The 23,701-nt window shown below is 44.7% G+C and overlaps 1 protein-coding gene across 3 annotated transcripts in view; it reads right to left on the bottom strand.

The window, feature by feature from the left end:
• ZMYND11 (zinc finger MYND-type containing 11) overlaps positions 1-12,258 on the bottom strand; it is a 145,916-nt gene extending 133,658 nt beyond the window's left edge. The window contains exon 1 of one of the 3 annotated variants that reach the window (XM_077491131.1): positions 12,162-12,258. The gene's annotated coding sequence lies outside the window, so the exon portion shown is untranslated. The remainder of the gene's footprint in view (positions 1-12,161) is intronic. The other 2 variants (XM_077491130.1, XM_077491129.1) reach the window with 2 other exon arrangements.
• Positions 12,259-23,701: the final 11,443 nt, after the last annotated feature.

Below are 23,701 nucleotides of genomic sequence, written 5' to 3' on the forward strand. Positions count from 1 at the left end.
ATCTTCTACAGCGCTTTCAGAAAATATAAGGTTTGGAAGGTCTTCGACAAACTCTTAAAGCTACCTGAGTGTACAAAATGGCCTGGCAGCGAAAGAGTTAAAACAGGGTGGATTTGTTTCAATTACTAGTAAAAAAGGCTTGATTTAAATCCGCTCGATTTAAATCATAATTTTTAAAGAGCAATTGTCATCTCTGTCCCACAGCGGCTGCTCCTCTGACCCGCTGTTGACTCACCAACGGTCCCATTTACTTTAATGGGACGGCTGGTAATGCGGCAGTGACACAACAAGGCGAGGGACGTGGCGGCAGCAGGTGAGTGGATGCCGCTAACAGGCGCTGCCATGATAGATCTGAAATGACAGGTGCTCTTTAAATGAAAGGAACTATTCTTGCGGGTAGTTAGAATCTTTAATATTTGCAAACAAAATTAAGGTTTCTTATCTAGAATAATAGACTGTCGGGTTGGTAAAACAGCGATATCCGAACCAATTCAATCATACAGTTTGTAGTTTACAGAGATTTGCAAAACAATGGGTTAAAAGTATATTCCTGAACTTTGTTTTGTCTCATGGTTACTGTGAAATTGTGTGAATGCATCAATGCAGTGCATGTTATCTCAGCTTGCAGAGCTTGGATTCACTGAATGAGTTTACCAAAAATTTTAATAATGCAGAATATACAGCCTCATGCTACATAACTAAGCACCATTCCATGCTGAATAAACTAAATTATGTTTCTTAATTATTAAATATCTATAGATAGACTTTTACTCCAAAAGCATTTTATTAAAATAAATTTGATAAAAATCAAAAAAAAAAAAAAAAAAATCAGAATTTCAACTATTCTGCTCCATGAATATTACCAAGCAGCCCCTGACATAAAATAGAGATGAGAGGCACTGCAATATTCTGCTGCAGACAACTTGCCTGTTATGTCCATTTATCTACACACTTCCAACCAATGCTTTTGATACTGAAGAATGCAGTCACACACCACAGCAGGTAAATCAGGAAGGCTGAATTGTGACACAAATGTAGACAGATAACATATAATTTGAAGGACAATCATCATCTATATTTCTTTATTCATGTCATGTACGGTTTGTTCTGTACTATCCCACCATCACAATTGCCTACTGCCCAACTAAGAATGTACGTCATGATTTTTATTTTTATTGAATTAAATACTATTGTTATGGCAGCAGCTAGCTGCCATAACCCGGTATAGTTTTTTCCCTTAGGCAGCCAGCTTTCAGATAAAAGTGATCACTTTTATAGATGGTGGGAGAGGTGCCCCCTTCCTGGTTGTTTCCAAGTTTACCGAAGCGGTCTATAAACCCGAAACCAACCCGATGCAGCCAATGGCTAGGCAGGAAGTCGAGTGAGGGCTCTATGCCCTAGGGCAGTGATGGCGAACCTTGGCACCCCAGATGTTTTGGAACTACATTTCCCATGATGCTCCACTACACTGCAGAGTACATGAGCATCATGGGAAATGTAGTTCCAAAACATCTGGAGTGCCAAGGTTCGCCATCACTGCCCTAGGGGGATCGAAGCAACCTCTGACGTCACTTCCATTTTTTTTGGACTTAAAAGCAAAAATAATCAGGTCTTTAAAGGGTACATGAGAGATCTGGGGTATTTTCTTAATAAAGAGGCCCTGTCATGCTTATTTCTATTACAAGTGTAGTGCCGGTACTCCTGAAGAGCATGCGCTATGTTTTGTTAATTTCGTTTTTTTTCTAAGACTGTAGTTGGGTCTTGGGGTTAATTTCACTAAATTGTGGTTTTGGCATCAGTTTGGCTGGACTGTACTATGTTCTGCCTGGTCATAGGTGTATGTATCATCTCTGACAATGTGTCCAATGCAGTCTGATTGGACGCATTGGGTACCAATCGCTCTCTCTGAGCCAATCAGTGGGTGCGCTGTCTCGCTGTGTATTCCCGGGAGAGGGTACTTAAGGTGCTGAGGTCACGTGGTTCTGGGTTCCGGTCCAGAAGTATGTTCTGACTCCATGGTCCTGGTCCTCCTGACCAGTCCCCAGGGGCCCTCATGGCCTGGGGTGCGGATCCATCCATTTCAGAGTCTCAGGACTGTCTAGTCCGAAGTGCAGTAACTGGAAGGAGGATTTCAAGGTGTTCCGGTGCCGTCTTGGGTTTGGAGAGGCCCAGCAGCTCAAAACGCAACCGGGGAGGACTCTTCAGAAGAGCGCCACGCACAAGGCTGGCATGCTCGGTAAGAGCCTGGAAGCTGAGCTGAAAGGACACCAAGTAAATCTGCATTCTTACGGTATCACCGGACCGGCTGCAAGATACTGGTACTATAACAAAGTTCCTAATTTCATCCTTCGGTTTCAACTAAGTTCCTGTGAGAGACTTTCTGTGTTCATCTAAAGTTTTACAACCAAGTCTGTGGCAGAGACTTTGCTAAGTTTGAATCACTTGTCGGCTGCTAAGTCCATAAGCAAGGATTTATCCGACAGCTGAAATATCCAGTTGCGAATGGCTATTCCCTGGATCATCTAGAGCAGGGCTCGACAAAACCCGGGCGCCAGGTCGCATTGGCGACTAGAATTAGCGATTGGCGCCTGGGGCAGCACAGCTGGGGGTATCCTGTCTCCGTGGACCCCCCGGCGTGATTGTGTCGGGCCGCGCCGCCGGCGGCCGGTAATTGAGCCCCCGGCTTTGAGGCCTTCTGTGATCCTATTCCTTCTGGAATCTGGCGCCCTCTTGTGGTGGCCGTTGGAATTACAACCAGCAATGCTAATGGAGATATCTCCTTTCATTTACTTAGAACACCTAAACACACATATGTATATATATATATATGTATATGTATATGTATATATATATATATATATATATATATATATATATATATATATATATATATATATATATATATATATATACACACACACATTTTTATTTTATTTTTTTATTCTAACACCCTAGAGTAAAATGGTGGTCATTGCAATAATGTCTGTCACACCATATTTGCACAGCGGACTTACAAGCGCACTTTTTTTTTAGGGAAAAATAATTTATTTAATAAAAAAAAAAATAAGACAACAGTAAAGTCAGCCCAATTTTTTTTTATATTGTGAAAGATAATGTTACGTTGAGTAAATTGATACCCAACATGTCATGCTTTAAAATTGCGCCCGTTCATGGAATGGCGACAAACTTTTACCCTTTAAAATCTCCATAGTCGACATTTAAAAAATTCTACAGGTTGCACGTTTTGAGTTACAGAGAAGGTCTGGGGCTAGAATTATTGCTCTTACTCTACCGATCGCAGCGATACCTCACATGTGTGGTTTGAACATTGCTTTCATATATGCGTTCGCTTCTGCATGCAAGCTTGGTGGGACAGGGCGCATTTAAAAAAAAATTTTTTCTTTCTTTATTTTAAACTTTTATTTTTTCACTGTTCTTTTAAAAAAAAGTGTATCACTTTTATTCCTATTACAAGGAATGTAAAAATCCCTTGTAATAGAAAAAAGCATGACAGGTCCTCTTATATATAAGATCTGGGGTCAGAGAGACCTCACATCTCATATTTACAAAAATCGTAATTTGAAAAAAATAAAACAAATAAAATGTCCCTCTAAGAGCTATGGGCAATGACTTGGAGACAGGTGGGGGGGCGGCTATCTTCCCCTCACTCGTCTCCATGTCAGGCCAGGGACAGGTCCGGATCGCCGTCACGGACCTGGCTCCTAACTTTTTTAGCTGGCTCCTAGATTCCAAGCAAATTTGTCAACCCCTGATCTAGAGAGACATCTTTACGTGTCAGCAGTTTCCAAAGTGCCTGAGCTTTCCTACCCATACCCTCCTATTCCCAACTAAGAGACTGTGTTCTGTTTAACGTGCGTGCAAATAAAAATTCCTAAAAGGGATTTATTGGGCCATCAACCTTGGGAACCCCTAGACAAGAACGAGGTGAAGAAAAAACATTTATTAAAGCACCCCATGCCTCCGCGTTTGCGTGCAAAAGTAAACTCGTACGTAAGTCACGCCCACATATGTAAACTGTGGTAAAACCACACGTGAGGTATCGCTGTGATCGTTAGAGTGAGAGCAATAATTATAGTGCAGGACCGCCTCTGTAACTCTAAAGAGTTAACCTGTAAAAAATTTAAAGTATTGCCTATGAAGATTTCTAAGTGCCGTAGTTTGTCGTCATTCCACGAGTATGCGCAATTAGAAAGTGTGACATGTTAGGCTCGATCCGCATCTATACAGGTTGCGTTTGTGCATTTCTGCAGTGCTTTTTGCAACCGTGTTTTTAATGCGATTTGTGTCTTTTTTTTACATTCACTGCATATAGCTGGTTGCTAAGGAGTGGGTTGGGAAGCCGGCCGCCGCATCCTTGCAACTGATGAGTCATCAGCTGTCAGCGGGCCCCCCTAGTCTATACCAGGCCCCTCAGTCTGGTATGAATTGGGGGGACACCCCATGCAAAAAAAAAAAATATATATATATATATATATATTTAAATGGTGCGGACCCCCCAGATCCCTGCGCCCCCTGTGTAAATGGGTATTATCAGGTACATCGTACTCCTACCCATTCACCAAAAAAGCAGTGAAAGTAAAAAAAAAAAAAACTAAAAGAGCCAGTTTTTGACAAGTCCTCTATTAAAAAAATAGCTCTGTCTTCTCCCCCAGCTGTCTCCTCCCGGCGCCATCTCTCCAGTTGCTGTCTTCTCCTGCGCCACTGTCTTCTTCCTTGCCGCTGGTTACCTGCTAAAAACAAAAAAGTCCACTCTTGTTATGATGCGGTCTTCTTCCATTGTGATGTCCCCGCTGTCTGGAATCTCTTATGTAGTCCGATGACACCATCTGATAAGCCTTACCGGGTAACTGGCGGCGAGGAAGAAGACAGCTGCGCGGCAGAAGACAGCTCCGGGAGACAGCAGCGGGAGAAGACTGCTCGGGGGGGGGGGGGGGGGGGGGGAAGACAGAGCTATTTTTTATTTTTTTTTAAATAAAAGGACTTGTCCATATAAATCTTTGTTGGATCTCCATGCCACTGAAGACCTTCCGTTCTTAGAAAGAGAGAGACTTCCAAGTTACCTTTACTGAACCCTAAAAGGAGAGAATACTTTTTTGCACAGAAATCCTCCCTATGCAGTAAGTACTCAGAAACCATGTACAAAATGATGACGCGTTAGTATAGAACCCCATTAGTTCTGGCAAAGATATTCCCTCTTCAGGCAGATCGTTGCTGGCGTTGTGGCCTCCATTTGGGTACCCTTCTACGTATTTTTTTGGGAGTGTTCTACGCTTGCTACTTTCTGGCAACCAGTGCTTAAGCTCATACATAAGTTCATAGACATTTCATTACAAGATAACCCAACTGCTGTCCTGCTTAACCTCACCCGATTGTCAAGGAAACATTTCCACAAATCCCTTCTCAAACACCACCTTAATGTTGTGGTGGAACGGATCATCACAGATCCGTGATCCAAACTGGTCAACCTGTTCAGATCGGCACACCACGCGATCCACGGAGTGCTCCACTGCCTTGGCCTTAGGAAAGGCCGTGGCTTTGGCCTAGCTCCGGAGTGGTGGCCATCTTGGTACTCCCGGCGGCGGTGAGCTGTGTGCTGACGTCATCACCCCTCTGGCCGGCTTCTATTCTGGTAAGGTAAGACTAAACACTAGTCTTCCTATACTGTATACAGTGGGGAGATGTCTGTGGATATTACAGTGAGTGGGGGAGATGTCTATTACAGTGGGAGAGATTGTGGATATTACAATGAGTGGGGGAGATGATGTGGCTATAACAGCAGTGGGGGAGATTTTTTTTTTTTCTGATCTGAAACATTATCCAATCCGAGACTCTGATCTGAGGAATGATCCAACCGTGAGTTTTTTGATCCGTTGCACCCCTAACAGGCTTGCATTCCGCCTCTGTGGAAGCAACAGTCTGCCCCAACGGTGGCCCAGTGGTTCCCAAGACTGAAGGATATAGAGCAAATGGAAGACCAGACCTCGGCTCTGCAGGTTAGGTCAGAGGAACACAAGTCCAGACAGCTTTACTGGGACCTCTTCCGTTTCTCTGATGAATTCTTCCAATAAACCCAATTAATATACCTAATTAAGATTCTTTGTCGGAGGTTCCCACTGCTTGACTGATGCTGTTGATGCCTTCTCCTTTGGAGGTGACCCCTTCAACCCTCCACCACCCATTTTTTTTTCCTTCCCCTCTTACCTCTCCCCCTCACTCTCTTTCTTCTACTTCTTTTCTAATTATTTTATATAAATAGATGAAAATATGGTGTGTACGGGATAGCGTTCTCTACCCCATTTTAGACTTCCCTCTATGACGATGGATTTCCCTGGCAATTTAGGTATATCCCCTCTTGGACAGGCTCACCTTCGGTACAACCTGCTTAAGAGGATTCATACATGTAGATAAGATTATTTACAAATTTACAATACAAAGTATTGGTTGTACCTCACACTCTTGACATTGATTGATTAGCCCCCCGCCCGCAGACCCCAACAACCACCGGCCAGGGTTGTCAGGAAGAGGAAGAGGGCCTTGGCCCCACTCCGCATCAACAAAAAGCATGCGGTCTGGTATGGTTCAAGGTAATCAGGGTAAAGACACAATACTTTCATTTTGGATGCATTTTGCAGGGGAAAAAAGTCCCTCACCCTTTCCAAAAATGCAGATGCACAAAAAAGCATTGATGTAAACGTGTTCTATAGGAATCCATGTTAAAAATCCCTGCATTTCTGCAAAATGCAAAAAGCATCAAAAAACGCATTAGTGTGAATCAAGCCTTAGGTATCTATTTACTCAGTACAACATCATCTTTCACAGTAAACAAAAAAATTGGGCTAAATTTATGGTGTTTTTTTATTTTTTATTAGTGTTTTTTTTTTGCCCCAAAAGCCTGCTGTTGCCGGCTGTTTGAAAGACCGCTGCGCAAATACAGCAAAAAATACAGAATTTTTACTTGTAAAACAACAAATGTCAGAAAAAGGCCTGGTATTTAAGTGGCTAAAGAGACCTTCACTCCCCTTTTTCCCACAAAGCATTATCAATTGTTTGGTCTTCAATGGCCCCAAAAAACACTCCTTCCTTGTATACCACCTTGTATACCCTTTATACCATCCTGCAAGCCTACTCACAAAAAACTGGAGTGGGTATGGGACAAACACTGATTATTTGGGTAAAAAGCAGCAGTGAACTATCACTTCCGGTTCAGTGTTTGCTTTTTACTACCACAATATGCATAGGGAATTAGTACTTATAACAATGCAAGCAGTCTCCAATAAACACCAAACTTTCAGTTCCTTCTTGAATATGTGTTTGTTTAAACCACTTCAATACCGGGCACTTTCCCCCCTTCCTGCCCAGGACAATTTTCAGCTTTCAGCACTGTCGCACTTTGAATGACAATTGCACGGTCATGCAACACCTTACCCAAAATACATTTTTTATCATTTTCTTCCCACAAATAGAGCTTTCTTTTGGTGGTATTTGATCACCACTGCGGTTATTTTTCGCGCTATAAACAAAAAAAAAAAAAGACAATTTTGAAAAAAAAACAAAAAAAAACTGATGGGCAACACTGATGAGGAGCTACTGACAGGCATGACTGAGTGCCATCTGAGGGGCACCAACAGGCAGTACTGATGGGGCACTGATTGTCACTTTTATGGGCACTGGCAGGCATTTATTATGGGGCACAGGCTGGCATGTTGGCATGTGATGGGAACTTCTGATGGGCGCTGCACTGATAATCAATGTGCCGATTATCTGCGCAACAACCCCCCCCCCCCCCCCCCCCCCCCCGACAGGGAGAGCCACCGATCGGCTCTCCCAGTCAGCATGAACCGAGGAAAGCCATTTACCAGCACTTCCGGGTTCAAGTGATGATCACAGCTGATCACGTGGTAAGAAGCCTCCGTCAGAGGCTCCATACCACAATCGGAGTTGTCGGAGACTGACACACAGCATTGACGTGTGTGCCAGCTTGTTATCCCAAGATCAGGATAACTAAACCACTTTGCCGCCATCATATTGCTATATGGCAGGCACCAAGTGGTTAAAGTAAACCCATATAATGAAAATAAATAGACTGCCACTGCCACCATTTTTCTAAGTAAACATAAATCTAAAAGATGCTATTGGCATGAAATTTTCACATGTCAGTAACAGCCCAAAACAAATAAGTTCAGAAATTAAGTTATGTGTAATAAAATGGAATGACACAGGTAAAAGAAATTGAACACATGAAGAAAATGGAGGTGCAAAAAGGCATGGAAAGCCAAACACCAGCTGATATCTATCAGTAATTAGAAAGCAATCCTGTCCCCTGTCAGTGCAAATTATTATCAGCTAGTGCAGTCTCAACAGATGGCCTATAAAAAGGTGTCTCAAGAAACATCTCATGATGGCTAAAAGCAAAGAGCTCTCTCAAGACCTTCGGAAATGTATTGTTGGAAAATATACTGTTGTTATTGGTTACAGAAGGATAGCTAAACTTCTGAATGTTCCAGTGAGCACCATTTTAAGCCAAAATCCATAAGTGGAAAGAACATAATTTCACCATAAACCAGGTGCTCCTTGCAAGATTTCTGACAGAGGAGTGAAAAGCATTATCAGAAGATTTGTCCAAGAGCCAAGGACCACTTGTGCAGAGCGTCAGAAAGACCTGGAATTAGCAGGTACAATTGTTTCAAAGAAAACAATACATAATGGACTCAGCCGCCATGGCCTGTATGCACACTCACCACACATGATTCCATTGCTAAAGAAAAATCATGTTGAAGCTCATTTAAAGTTTGCTGCACAACATTTAGACAAGCCTGTGAAATACTGGTCATATGTGAAATAGTGTGGTCATATGAGACCAAAATTTAACTCTTTGGATGCCATAATACACACCATGTTTGGAGGACAAATGGCACTGCACATCACCCCAAAAACCTTGTTGGTGTGGAGGTGGGCACATCATGGTGTGGTGCTGTTTTTCAGCATACAGTACCAGTAAACCTTTGAAGGAAGAATGAATGGGAAAATGTACCAAGACATAGAAATCTTGATAAAAATCTGCTACCGTCTACCAGGATGATGAAGATGAAACAAGGGTGGACATTTCAGCAAGACAATGATCCCACACAAACCCAAGGGAAGTCTCAATTGGTTCTAAAGAAAGAGAAAATAAAGCTGCTAGAATGGCCCAGCCAATCACCTGACTTTAATCAAATAGAAAATCTATGGAAAGAACTAAAGATCAGCATTCATAGAAGAGGCCCACGGAAGAATGGGCCAAAATCACACCTGAGCAATGCATGCGACTAGTTTCTCCATACAGGAGGCGTCTTGAAGCTGTCATTACCAGCAAAGGATTTTGTACGAAGTATTTAATACATTTCAGTTAGTGTGTTCAATACCTTTTCCCTGTGTCATTGCATTTTTATTACACGTAACTTCATTTTTGAACATGTTTGTTTGGGTTTCTTTATATGTATGGATTGCATGTTACCGACATGTGGTGAAAATTTCATGTCAATGGCACCTTTAGAAATATATGTACCTAGAAAAATGGTGACGTGTTCAATAACTTATTTTACCTGCTGTATACCCAGAACAAGTATGTATATAGGGAGGTTTTCTTCCTCCTTTGCTCACCTTTCTCCTAGCAGCGTACTGCACACTCTCAGCATTTGTAAAATTCCCAAGAGTAAAGTCTAAATGTGGGATGGTGCAGCTTTGCATCATCACTGGCCACGTTATCGCTGAAAGAGTAAGGAGCACCAAGGAAACACATAACTGGTATTGCTAAAACACTACAAATACCATGTGTTGGTACATCGGGCATGGCAGGTATTCCTGCTGCATCCCCAGACCTGTTTGGCTTTGGGTCAGCACAGAAGAAATCATATTCAGAGGCTGTGTTTTGGGTTGCCTGCGATCTTCTCATCTTTACCTCAAACGTCAATCTTACTTAGGGCATTTTCACATGGGGGGGGGGGGCAACGGCAGTAAAGTGTCGCTAGTTTTAGCAGAGCTTTACCATCGATTTAGCGGCACTGAGCCCTTTTAACCCCCGCTAGCGTGCCCTTGTCTAAGCCATTGTTTTCAATGGCAGGGGCGTTTTGCTGTTGCACTTGGGCTTTCGCGCTGGAGCTGCAGGGGAGGCGTTTTTCAGGAGCTATTTTTAGCCCTTTAGCGCCTGAAAAACGCCTCAGTGTAAAAGCAGCCTTACTGTACCTGGCACCGTGAAATGACCGATTTTCACTCCTTTTCTTGAATCCTGATTTTTATTTTCTGTATTTAGGGCTCATGCACACAGGACGTTTTGTAAACTCTCCTAGATGCCTTCCTCCGAGCAGCATTATGCCAAAAAAAAAAAAAAAAAAACGCCCCACAATGTAAAAGCGTGTACTACATTTAGCCATGTCAAGTGTTTGGGCATGAATTCATTTTCTTGACCAGAATAAATAATATATTCTGTTCATTGAAATAAACCAACCCTCAAGCACTAAGACCCCCTTCACACCACACAGCCCATTGCGTTGGCAGTGAAACGCCACTATTTTTAGCGGCGTATTACCGCCGGATTTGCGGCGCATTTCGGCCACTAGCGGGGCGCTTTTACCCCCCCGCTAGCGGCCGCGAAAGGGTTAAAACTGCCGGCAATATGCCGCAATAGCGGCGTTTTGCCGGCGGTATTACAGCGCTGCCCCATTGATTTCAATGGGGAGCAGCGGTGGAGGAGCGGTAAACACACCGCTCCTTCACCGCTCCAAAGAAGCTGCTGGCAGGACTTTTCTCTGACGTCATGCCAGCGCACCGCTGTAGTGTGAAAGCCATCAGGGCTTTCACACTACACACAATGGTACAGCTTCTTTAGGGCGGATTGCAGGCGCTATTTCTAACGCTATAGCGCCTGCAAAATGCCCTGGTGTGAAAGGGGTGTAAATGCATCTAACATTAATGCACGTTTAGCAGCAACAATTTTTCTGCCCAAAGTCTTCTGCTCCTAGACACACTGGCAGTGCATTTTTTTTCCTGCCACTAAATGCTGCCTGCCCCTGGGCCAGGGGCACCACCGCAGCCCCCCTAATGTGCAAGGGGCACCACCGCAGCCTCCCTTCCTGCGAGGGGCACCACCACAGCCTCCCCCTGTGCGAGGGGCAGCATCGCAGCCTGCCCCCTATGCCAGGGGCACCACCGCAGCATCCCTTTGTGCGAGGGGCACCACCGCAGCATCCCTTTGTGCGAGGGGCACCACCGCAGCCTCCCCCCGTGTGAGGGGCACCATCGCAGCATCCCTTTGTGCCAGGGGCACCACCGCAGCCTGCCCACTTGCCAGGGGCACCATCACAGCCTCCCCCCGTGCGAGGGGCACCATCGCAGCCTGCCCCCGGTGCCAGGGGCACCACGGCAGCATCCCTTTGTGCCAGGGGCACCACCGCAACCTCCCCCCGTGCGAGGGGCACCACCGCAGCCTCCCCCCGTGCGAGGGGCACCACCGCAGCCTGCCCCCGTGCGAGGGGCACCACCGCAGCCTGCCCCCGTGCGAGGGGCACCACCGCAGCCTGCCCCCGTGCGAGGGGCACCACCGCAGCCTGCCCCCTGTGCGAGGGGCACCACCGCAGCATCCCTTTGTGCGAGGGGCACCACCGCAGCCTCCCCCTGTGAGAGGGGCACCACCGCAGCATCCCTTTGTGCGAGGGGCACCACCGCAGCCTGCTCCCTGTGCCAGGGGAACCACCGCAGCATCCCTTCGTGCGAGGAGCACCACCGCAGCCTGCCCCCCATGCCAGGGGAACCACCGCAGCCTGCCCCCAATGCCAGGGGAACCACTGCAGCCTGCCCACTTGCCGGGGCACCACCACAGCCTCCCCCCGTGCGAGGGGCAGCTCAACTAACTCCATGCAGTGGCAGCACAGCCTTCTCAGTACACCTGTAATTATTGCACACACAGTACAGTCTATAGGAAATGAGATGTCCCTGCCTGTCTATGGTAAGTCTATGGGGCGTCTCCACAGGCGGGTTATAGCCGGCCCCTCACACACAGCTCCCCCCACTATACCGGGGCCGTTGAGGAAATGCCCGACCGAGCAGGGAGGGGGAAGGGCAGGAAACGGGGGCCGCAGCGACGCAGCGCCGGTCCGCTCACTTACCTGGGCAGGATCGGATGATGACTGGCCGCTGCGTCCGACCAATGGCAGCGCTCAATCCGCTTCTCCCCGCGCACGCTCATTGGCCGATCACACTTCGCTGGATCGCCGACGTAGGGCGGGACGTCATGCACATGCGCAGAGACAGCAGACGGAGAGGCCGGGAAGTGCGGCGGTGTCCGGCCTGGGCCGCCATGGCGGTGTGAGGCGGGGAGCGGGCGCGGGGAATTCGCTGAAGCCGGTTGGTGTGGGGTGGGGCATGCTGGCACTTGTAGTGTCGCCGGAAGTGGCGGCCGCCTCACAGGCAGCAGAGGGGTGCTGAGCCGGGCTCTGTGTCTGAGTGTCCCGGCGTGACCTGCCAGTCACTGGATTGGTCAGAGAGAGGTGAGGGAGTCTGGAAATGCCGCTTCCCTGGCAGCCTGACACCTTCATGTCTGTGCCGGGTGTGAGCACACGGGGACTGACATTTCTATACACAATACTCCTTTCCTCTCCCCATACAGCTTTCTTATACAGAAATATTATCACCTGAGGTGTCTTCTAATATTGGTCCTCTGTACCCCACCCCCGCAACACTAAGTGGTTCATCCCCCTGACCTCAGCATCCCAATAGGACACAGTAATATCATGGAGGTCATCGGGAGGAACCACTGAGCACTGCAGGGGACACCGCAGATCAACGCTCCTAGAAGTCACACCAGCCGATCATTTCTCTGCAACATAACAGCATTGTGCGGGAAAGGTGAATATTTCCTTATCTCGCAGGAACGACTTTTAGTTACAAATTCATGGGAGCTAAAGGGCTCTTTTTAATGGGGTGGTAAAAGCAGACGGATGGATCATGTTTTTACCACCTACAAGGAGACACTGCAGGTGGAGGAGATTGTACACACATCGCCGGTGCTGTGCTTTGCAGAAAACGTAACTTGGTTTATCACGTTTGATAAATCTGCTTGTCAGCCTGTTGAAGTTAGTGGGGCCGCGCTGCAATCACAAGTCAAACTTTTGCTCGCAGTTGGTGCTGCGGTGTTTAATGCAAAATCCCTGTTTGCCTGAGGCCTAGTTTACACCACAAAAACATCCTCCAGATCCGTTCTGGATAAGTTTGTACATGCACGTTTTTGATGTGTTTCCAGTCCAGGTGCTTTTTTTTTTTTTTTTTTTCTATTTCTTTTTCAGGGTCAGTTCACACCATAGAAACTCAGTCCGGATGCTTTCCTGATGCTTTTTTGCATGAGCGTTTTTGATGCATTCCCGTGTGTGCTTTTTTTTTCATAACGTTAAAGCAGTTGTAAACTGCTGGATGTTTAATTTTTGTAGCCTGCAAGGTAACGTTATATTGTGCTAGTATGCATCGCATTATGTTAAACTTACTTTGAAATAAAGCATTCCAGCAGCGAGATGTCAGAGCTGCAGACTCTGGCTCTGTGACTGGCCAGAGCCGCGATGACTTTAGGGCAGCCATCAGAAAATTTTGGGCCCCTTGCACAGCTTTAAGCCTGGGGCTTGCTCACGGGCCATTCTACCAAATCCACACACCGGCCACTCCACCTGTAGGGTAGATCTGTCTCCAAGTGCGAGCTCTGAGCTCTCTTCCTGACGTTCTTATGAACCCAGCCCACAGGTCTGCAATTATGAAACCTGTCTTTGCAAAAAAAAAAAAAAAAAACAGGCTGAAGGTGCTAATACACGGGGATAAACTGGGTCGCCTCTCCACAGCGCTTATTGGAATTTTTTTTTATACCAAAAATATGTAGCAGAATACATAATATCAATACGTAAATCAATGAAGACATTAGATTTTTTTAAAATGTTTTATTGGATGTATTTTATAGCAGAAATGAAAAAAAAATTGTGTTTTTTTTTTTTTTTTTTTTTTTTTTTTTAAATTGTTAGTCTTTTTTTGTTTATAGCGCAAAAAATAAGATTCACAGAGGTGATCAAATATCAACCAAAAATATGTTCTTACAAGAAAGAAACACCAATGAGTATTGGGATTACCCAAAGTAGCATTTTATCATAAAGCAGTCCTTCTGGCCAGATTCACAGATAGTGTATATATCATTTAAAGTGGTTCTGCACCTAAAAAAAAAAAAAATTAAAAGCCAGCAGCTACTAATATTGCAGCTGCTGACTTTTAATAAAATCACATTTACCTGTCCCAGGGTCCAGCGATGGCGGCGGCAGATGACGAGCGATCGCTCGTCTCGCTGCTGCCCCCGCCGCCATCCTCTGTCTGGGAATCGGGAAGTGAAGCGTTGCGGCTTCACTGCCCGGTTCCCTACTGCGCATGCGTGAGTCACGCTGCGCGTCTCTTTTGGTCCCCGCTGTGTCCTGGGAACTGTGTGTTTCCCAGAACACAACGGGGGGGGGGGGGGAAGGGGCGGGGCGTCTGCGGTGGTCTGCCCGGAAGTGGGTGCAGATACCTGGTAACTGCACCCCCCCTCCCCCCTGAAAGGTGCCGATTGTGGCACCTGAAGGGGGGAGGGATCAGATTAGCGGAACTTCCCCTTTAGGGTGAAGAACCGCTTTAAATCAATATGTGCAGATGGAAGCCCTTCTATCACTCCCCTGCTGCTATCTCTACCTTTAATACCCATTAGAAAACATCTCATAAAGACTGATTTACTCCTGTTATTTTCACCATTTTTAAAAACTTGGGACTACTTAATAAACACTACATCAATTTCAACATATGTAGGCCTAATGACACCAGTTTTGGGTAATCTGGATTTTTCCACCAGGACTACCTAAGTGGACTCCTCACTCTGTCTCTCCAATATCTAATGATTTCTCAGGAAATAACTTAAAGTGGAGGGCCACCCTGAAAAAAAAAAATATTAAAAATTACAAAAAAATCTAAAAAAAAAAAAAAAATGAAATTTTATTTTTTTTTATTTTATTTTTTTTTACTTACCAGAAATGCCTGTTGCTAGGCACATAATCCTAATCTTCCTCTTCCTCCTCCGCGGAGATCTTCTGTCTTCTCTCCTCCGTGCGGCGTCTTCTGGGTAATGGGTCGCGCTGTGTTCTGGGAACTGTGTGTTCCAGAACACAGCGCGTCCCATTCACAAAGCGCTGCGTGACTCGCGCATGCGCAGTAGGAAACTGGCAGTGAAGACGTAAGGCTCCACTGCCTGCTTCCCTTACAAGGAATGGCGACGCCGAGGGACGGGTCGGCCTCGGGCGGCTGACATCGCGGGCGCCCTGGGCAGGTAAGTGGGCTGATTAAGTCAGCAGCTGCAGTGTTTGCAGCTGCTGACTTTTTTTTTTTTTTTTTTGTTTTTAACGGCCCTCCGCTTTAAAACCTTTAAGGAAGTTTATCACGGGAACCGCTCAGGTGCAGGGAAACTGGCTGGTGTCATTTCAGCTTAGGAATTTTTATACAATTTTTATTTTTTTTTTTAAAGAAGGGTCCCATACATCGACCCTTTACAGATTTTGAAAAACTATGCTTAGGAACACATGCATCGATCCATCCAATGTCAACCATTTATATGTTGCTGTCTTCTCTAACCCCTACAGTGCCATATTATATAGCTGAGTGGGAAAAGGAATTTGAGAGTATAATATGACAAAAATACATTACCAAAGCTTTTATGTGGACTCATAAAATGTCTATGGGCAGTAGAGTACAAGAAAATGATATTAAATAATCAACTAGATGGGACCAATACCAGGTAAGATGTTATACTTCCTCTGTGCAGTTTTGCACAGAGCAGCCTGGATTCTCCTCTTGTCGAGTCCCTCTTCGCTGCTCCTAGCCCCTCCCTCCTTTGAGTGCCCCTCAGCCAGCATCTTGCTGCAGGAGGCACCCAAGCCGAGTCAGAGCTCCTGCAGCTGTCAACTGACTTTGACAGCTGCATGAGCCATGGCACCGCTGCTCTGTCTCATCCAATCAGGAGGAGTGTCCTGGATGGCTGAGGGGATCGTGGACATCGCTGGAGAGAGAAGAGGCTCAGGTAGGTAATGGGGGGGTGCTACATACAAGGTTTTTTATCTGAATGCATTAAGATAAAAAAAAACATTAAAAATCCACGCTAAAGGAAGTGAACTGCAGCCTCCCTGAAAAAACTCCACCAAGGTGGATCCATTGAATAAGGAGAAAATTTACAAAGGGATGATGGCGTTGTTCTATAAACCATATACAAATGTATATGGTGGGTGCACTCATAGACAAACCACACCTATAAAAATAAATGTGTGTATAAGCAGGCTTATGTAAACAACTGTACATAAAAAGTGCAATGTGCATAAGGATAATAAAGTGCATTAAAATTTGTATGTGTATAAAGTGAACAGTGCAAAAAAAATATCTACATATGTTATTATCCGAAGACAGCGTCAAAAAAAAGAGAATTGATATATCACAGAATAAAATGAATAAATCATCCACCAAATTTTAATCCTATGTACAGCCAGAAAAATGTGAATAAAAATGATAAAATAAAGTATATATAGAAATGTCCAGAAGACAAAAAAGTCCAAAGTGTTAAATGACCAGAGAAAATATATTTGTGAATAAATAAAAAATTAAATAAAATTAATTGGCGTCCATACGTGAAAAAAATCTCTTTTGTGCAAAAAACACCACTGCAAATACAGGTGACTTTTCACTGGAAATACAGGTGACTTGTCAGTGCTCCCCTCCTTCCTCCAGTGGCCCCTCTTATGAATGCACTCACCAGAGCGTCTCACTCCTGCTGGGATAATAATAATGATATATGTAGATATTTTTTTTTTTTTTTTGCACTGTTCACTTTATACACATACAATTTTGATGCACTTTATTATCCTTATGTACATTGCACTTTTTATGTACAGTTGTTTACATAAGCCTGCTTATACACACACATACATTTTAATCGGTGTGGTTTGTCTATGAGTGCACCCACCATATATACATTTGTATATAGTTTATAGAACCCTGCCATCATCCCTTTGCAGATTTTCTCATTAAGATAAAAAAACTGCCTTTACAACTCCTTTAAGATGGTTCCTGTAAAATGAAACTGAAGGACCTGCTCTTATAAGATTATGTGAGTGATGTGGTACTTTCTAAAATGTAATAAACATTATTTGGAAAAAAAAATAGATGGAACTGTTTAGACCAAGGTCTAAAAATAGATCCAGGATCTAAAAATAGATCACACTGTTTAAACCAAGATCTAAAAATAGATCCAGCATCTAAAAATAGATCAAACTGTTTAGATTGGGATCCAAAAATGGATCAAACAGTTGTGACCAGAATCTAAAAATAGGTCCAGAGTCTAAAAATGGATTGTACTGTTTAGAACAAGGTCTAAATATAGATCTAAAAAGGAATTGAACTGTTTAGATCAAGATCTAAATGTTGAGAACAGGATCTAAAAATAGACCAAACTGTTTAGACCAAGATCTAAAAATTGTTTCAGAATCTAAAAATAGATTGTACTGTTTAGACCAGGATTTAAAAATGGATCAAACTGTTTAAACTAAGGTCTAAAAATAGATCAGCCCTTTAGACCAGCCTTCAAAATTTACACACGCCTGCTCACATTTGGTAAGTGGAAATAAACTGAGGGCAAGTAGAGCACACCTGCCAGGAAGAAAGATGGCGGCAGGTGCTCCCAAAAAAAGAAGAAATGCCACCAAAAGAAAGCTCTATTTGTGGGAAAAAATGACCTACATTTTATTTGTGTATAGTGTCGCATGACTGCGTAATGGGCAAGTCACGCAATGCTGTATCGCAAAAAATGGCCTGGTCATGAAGGAGCTGAAGTGGTTACCGTATATACTCGAGTATAGGCCGACCCGAGTATAAGCCGAGGCCCCCAATTTACCCCCAAAAAACTGGAAAACTTATTGACTCGTGTATAAGCCGAGGGTGAGACATGGCTGTCCATCCCTGTGTGTCCGTCCATCCCTGTGTGTGTGTCCGTCCATCCATCCCTGTGTGTGTGTCCATCCATCCATCCATCCCTGTGTGTGTATCCATCCATCCATCCATCCATCCCTGTGTGTGTGTGTGTGTGTGTATCCATCCATCCATCCCTGTGTGTGTGTGTATCCATCCATCCATCCATCCATCCCTGTGTGTGTGTGTGTGTGTGTATCCATCCATCCATCCATCCATCCCTGTGTGTGTGTGTGTGTGTGTGTGTGTGTGTGTGTCCGTGCAGCCTTGTGTGTGTGTCCAGCCTACCTGTGTCCCAAGCCTCCGTCCCGAGCCGCCGTCGTCCCGAGCCTCCTCCGTCCCGTGCCGTGCCTCCTCCGTCCCGTGCCTCCTCCGTCCCGTGCCGTGCCTCCTCCGTCCCGTGTCTCCTCCGTCCCGTGCCGTGCCGTGCCTCCTCCGTCCCGTGCCGATGGATCGCCGCTCTTCTCGGCGGCCATTCTATAATTCAAAATTTCGCCTCCGCCTGTGATAGGCGGAACACTCAATTTCCCAGCAGCCTGTGTTCCGCCTATCACAGACATCCTCTCATACTCGTCCGTAGTATGAGAATGAGCGGATGTCCGTGATAGGCGGAACACTGACTGCTGGGAAATTCAGTGTTCCGCCTATCACAGGCGGAGGCGGAGAAGGAGGCGCGGCTTTTGAAAATTAATGTCCGCCGTCTGTCTGCTCGATACGCTGATCGAGCAGTCAGACAGCGGCGACTCGAGTATAAGCCGAGGGGGCACTTTCAGCCTCAAAAAAGAGGCTGAAAATCTCGGCTTATACTCGAGTATATACGGTAATATACACTTATTGACATTATTTTAATCAGACTTGCAGAATACATTTTGGCCTAAATTTTTGCAGAAATTTGATTTTATTGGATATGTTTTATAACAGAGTAGAAAATATAGTTTTTTTTTTTTTTTTTTGTTTATATAAAAATAAACAGTGGTGATCAAATAACACCAAAAGAAAGCTCTATTTGTGTGAGAAAAAAAAATGACATACATTTAATTTGTATGCCGAATAGCAAAAAATGCAATGATTATGAACGGGGTAAAACCTTCCAGGGCTCAGGTGGTTAAAGCAAGCTGTATTGTTTACAACCCTTATTACCCAGGACAGTATACAGTGGCCCGTTTGGCCAAATTAAAATTTTCTTATTGCAGTTGTAGTATTAAAGTTTGCCTTTTGAGTAGAATTAGCAAAGGAATAGTAATTACCTTTTGTTTACCTTGGCTTAGATTGTAAGCTCTAACAACCAGGGCCCTCTGATTCCTCTGCCAAATTGTAATGTAAATGTACTGTCTGCCTTAATATTGTAATGTGCTGCGCAAACTGTTGGTGCTATATAATTCTTGTATAACAATAGTAATAGTCTGCCATTTCTGTTAATCTTGATGAATATACAGTAGCTGTATATTAGGGATGGGCCAGAAACCCCTTGGTTCCGTTCGTACCAGAACAGCCAAACATCGCAAAAAGTTCAGACTCGATCACCGAACCCCATCGAAGTCTATGGGACCTGAACTTGAAAAATCAAAAGCCTACATTTTGAAGGCATATATGAAAGTTATTGGCCATTAACAGGGTATGAGGGCCTGGCTACTGCCCTGGGGGACATGTATCAATGCAAATTCTTTTGCCCCCCCCCCAAGTCCATACCAAGCCGGTTGGGCATGCTGGCTCGTGACGTCAGAAGGGGACTAGGCCACCAGGTGATGTTGCTTGGTGGCTTTGCCCCTTACCTATATAAGAAATAGAAACTGTCAAACAGCGGAGCCTACAGTAGGCGGTCAGCCTTCATTGACATTGGAGTGTTTTTTGTTTTCCTTTTTCTGGTCGGGCGGTGGATCTACATCAGGGTTTTTTTTTCTTTTTTTCCTAAATAAATGAATTGTCTTAAACCTGTGTACTGTTTTTGTTTTTTTGACGCTTTTTTGGTAATGGGTATGGGTACAATGTACCCCATACTCATTCTCATGGGGGGGCAGGATCCGGGGGCCCCTTGTTAAAAGGGGCATCCAGATTCCGATAAGCCCCCTACAGCCCAGGGTTGTCAGGAAGAGACCCTCATGGGGACAAGGTGCTTTGGGGCAGGAGGGGGCAGAGCCCCCCCCCCATCAAAGCACCCACCCCTTTATGTGGAGGACATGTGGCCTGGTATGGTTCAGGAGGGGGCACGCACTGATCCCCCCCCTCCCCTTACTTGGCTGCATGCTCGGGAAAGGTTCTGGTATGGATTTTTCCCCACGCTGCTATTTAAAAAAAAATGCAAATATATTCCAGACAAGGGGGTGGGGGATTACGTAGTTTTTTAAAATTATTTTGTATTGTCAGAATTTTGTTTTTTCTTTCAGCTGTCAGTGGGGAAGATGATGATGCTCATTCGTTGTTATGGAAGCGGCTGCCAGCTTCTCGCGAACATCCAAACGTGTTGTTCATGCCAAACTTTTGCTTGGCCCGAACTGTTCGCCCAACACTACTATATGTATATATGAAAATTACACATACAATATACTACAAGTATGAATTACGACTAGGACCCTCTTTTCATGGAGTTTGCCTATTCCTCCTGTGCTGGCATGGGTTTCTTCTGGCTAACTCCAGCCACACTGCAAAGACTGAGGTAGGGAGCTTGAATTGGAAGCTCCTTGAGGGCTGTAACAGATGCTGCATAAATTGTTATGCTATATAAGTGCCTGCAGCAATAAAAATGTGACTGTCTCAGTACACATGACTAGACTTCTTTGCTGTGAGAGTGAATGCCAGGAGCTTTCTCTATGTGACCTTTGTTAGTGGTAAAGTCACAGATTATCCTCTAAGAATCATTGAGACAGACAAGAAATTAGCATTTGCAACAGAAGAAATAGAGTGTCAGTCTCCAAATTTTCTCAGTGCAATGATTATATGTTTTATAAACTATGAGAGAAATTGTATATGTAAATGGAAAGTTGAGATACACATGTGAGTCACTGGTCTGTTCCATAAGGGGCATAATACCCTTTTCTCCTTAGACCTCAATTAAGAAGCTGTGTGACAGCCAGCACATGTCTTGTTATTCTTGAAAAGAAAAGTGAATTGAAATGTTTCAGATGCCACTGTAAGGCCCCTTCCATACGGGGTGGATCCATGTAGCAGAGTCCACCAGCTTAGCAGAAGATTACTCCGTTGATCTCACTGAGCAGGGAGGGACCTGTCAGAGCCCCGCTGATTCCCATGGGCAGATCGGACTAAAATGGAGAGCGATACGATCCACCATGGATGGCAGATGTATCGCCATAGGTCTGTCTTGAGCGGATTGGATAGCATGCGGCTGTCATCAGACACATCTCCGCTGACATCTGCCTGCTCATAGAAATCAATGGATGACCCGGTCGGATTCGCCTGAAAAACAGACAGGCGGATCTGAGCGGACTTGTGGTGTGAAAGGTGCCTTTAACATTGAAAGTGTTGGTTGCTCTGCTGCCATGCTGACCCCCTGGTTTTAATCCTTTGTGTTACTGAATCTGAAACAAGATTGCTCAAGTCAATCCAAGAGTCGTGATCTTCATATGTGTTCTCAGCCATTCACTTACAAAGTTTTGAAACTATATGATCCACATGAGTAGAGTAGAGGATAGCAGTGCAAAAAACTTCAGAATGGTTTCCACAAGTTTCCTGGTTATGGGCAGCCATCTGCCTTCCAAATGTAAAAAACATTCCATTCTGACTTTCCTCCATTACAATCCCTCATAAACAATGTACAGGGCACTGTGTTTACATTCTTCCTAATCTTTGCCATTGTGAAGAAATCCAGCGTTCACTTGAATGACGTTACTGGCACATGTGACACGGTATGGCGTCGGTGTTCAAGGAAGATGCGGAGGAGGTGTCCGTGTCCTCCACTCTCTGCAGCATTGCAATCCCCCAAGAGTACAGCCATTCACACCTTCCTGAAACACCTCATGTGACTTGCTACATCACAAGGGATTGTAAACATCGGTGCTGATCACAGCACAAGCATAGAAGAGAGACAGTGCATCGCCCATCGCCAGAATGCACATGCGCAAGATTTGGGTCATTACTGCTAGGAAGGGCGGATGATAACGGATAACATGGCACCAGTTTCAGACAGGAAGCATAAAACACAAAATAAGCTGAAAAAAGTAAGAAAAACCATAGGGGAATAATTAATAATGCACAACGATTTTCATGATTTGGGTGTCAGAGTTTACTACCACTTTAAGCACTTCCCGCCCAAGGACGTCATATGACGTCCTGGACTTTCAGTGGGAATATCTGAATGATGCCACCGGCATCATTCAGATATCCTTGTTTTCAGCCGGCGATTCTGTGCACCATATGAACGATCATAGCGGCAGTTCCGCCGCTTGATCGTTCTTACAGGCGACAGGAGGGGACCCCCCCACCTGCCGCCATCCGGTGCTTCTCCGGGCTCTCCCGTGCCATCAGGGACCCAGAGAAAGAATCGTCTGGCGCCGGATGATGACGATAGAGATTTCCGGTGACCAGATGGTCACCAGTCATCTCTATGACCGTCGAAGGCCCGGGCATGACGTCATAACGCAGTGATGGCGAACCTTGGCACCCCAGATGTTTTGGAACTACATTTCCCATGATGCTCAGCTACACTGCAGAGTGCATGAGCATCATGGGAAATGTAGTTCTAAAACATCTGGGGTGCCAAGGTTCGCCATTCCTGTCATAACGTCACGCCCGGATTACCTGAAGTAAACAAAGGCACGATCTCGGCTGTCAGAATGGGATCGGTGACATTTATTTCACGATCTCATGCTTTCCAGCCTGAAGGAGAGATGTGGGGTCTTATTGACCCCACATCTCTCCATAAAGAGGACCTATCATGAATGATTCCTATTACAAGGGATGTTTACATTCCTTGTAATAGGAATAAAAGTGATCAAAAAAAAAAGTTGTAAAATAAAATAAAAAAAATTGTTTTTTAAAAGACCCCTGTCCCCGGTAGCTCGCGCTCAGAAGCGAACGCACACGTTAGTCCCGCACACATATGTAAACGCCATTCAAACTACACATGTAAGGTGTCGCCACGTGCGTTAGAGCGCAAGCAACAATTCTAGCTCTAGACCTCCTGTGTAACTCTCAATATGTAACCTGTAAAAATGTTCAAAGTGTCGCCTATGGAGATTTTTAAGTACTGAAGTTTGGCGTCATTCCATGAGTGTGCGCAGTTTTAAAACGTGACATGTTAGGTATCTCTTTACTTGGTGTAACATCATCTTTCACATTATATAAAAAAATTGGGCTAACTTTACTGTTTTGTTATTTTATAAATCATGAAACGTTTTTTTTTCCAAAAAAAATGCGTTTGAAAAATTTTTGCGCAAATACTGGGCGAGATAAAAAGTTGCAATGACCACCATTTTATTCCCTAGGGTGTGTGCTAAAATATATATATATATATATAATGTTTGGGGGTTCTGAGTAATTTTCTAGCAAACAAATTATGATTTTTACGTGTAGGAGAGGAGTGCCAGAATAGGCCCAGTATTGAAGTGGTTAAGTTATTGCATAATCAAACAGGATTTAGGTTGTTGAAAGTAAGTGTATTTAAAACAGCAGAAATTATCAGGAACTATGACTT

Source organism: Lithobates pipiens, unplaced genomic scaffold (genome assembly GCF_037356315.1).
Source record: "Lithobates pipiens isolate NorthernLeopardFrog02 unplaced genomic scaffold, aLitPip1_a1.2 Scaffold_19, whole genome shotgun sequence".
Lineage (NCBI taxonomy): Eukaryota > Metazoa > Chordata > Amphibia > Anura > Ranidae > Lithobates > Lithobates pipiens.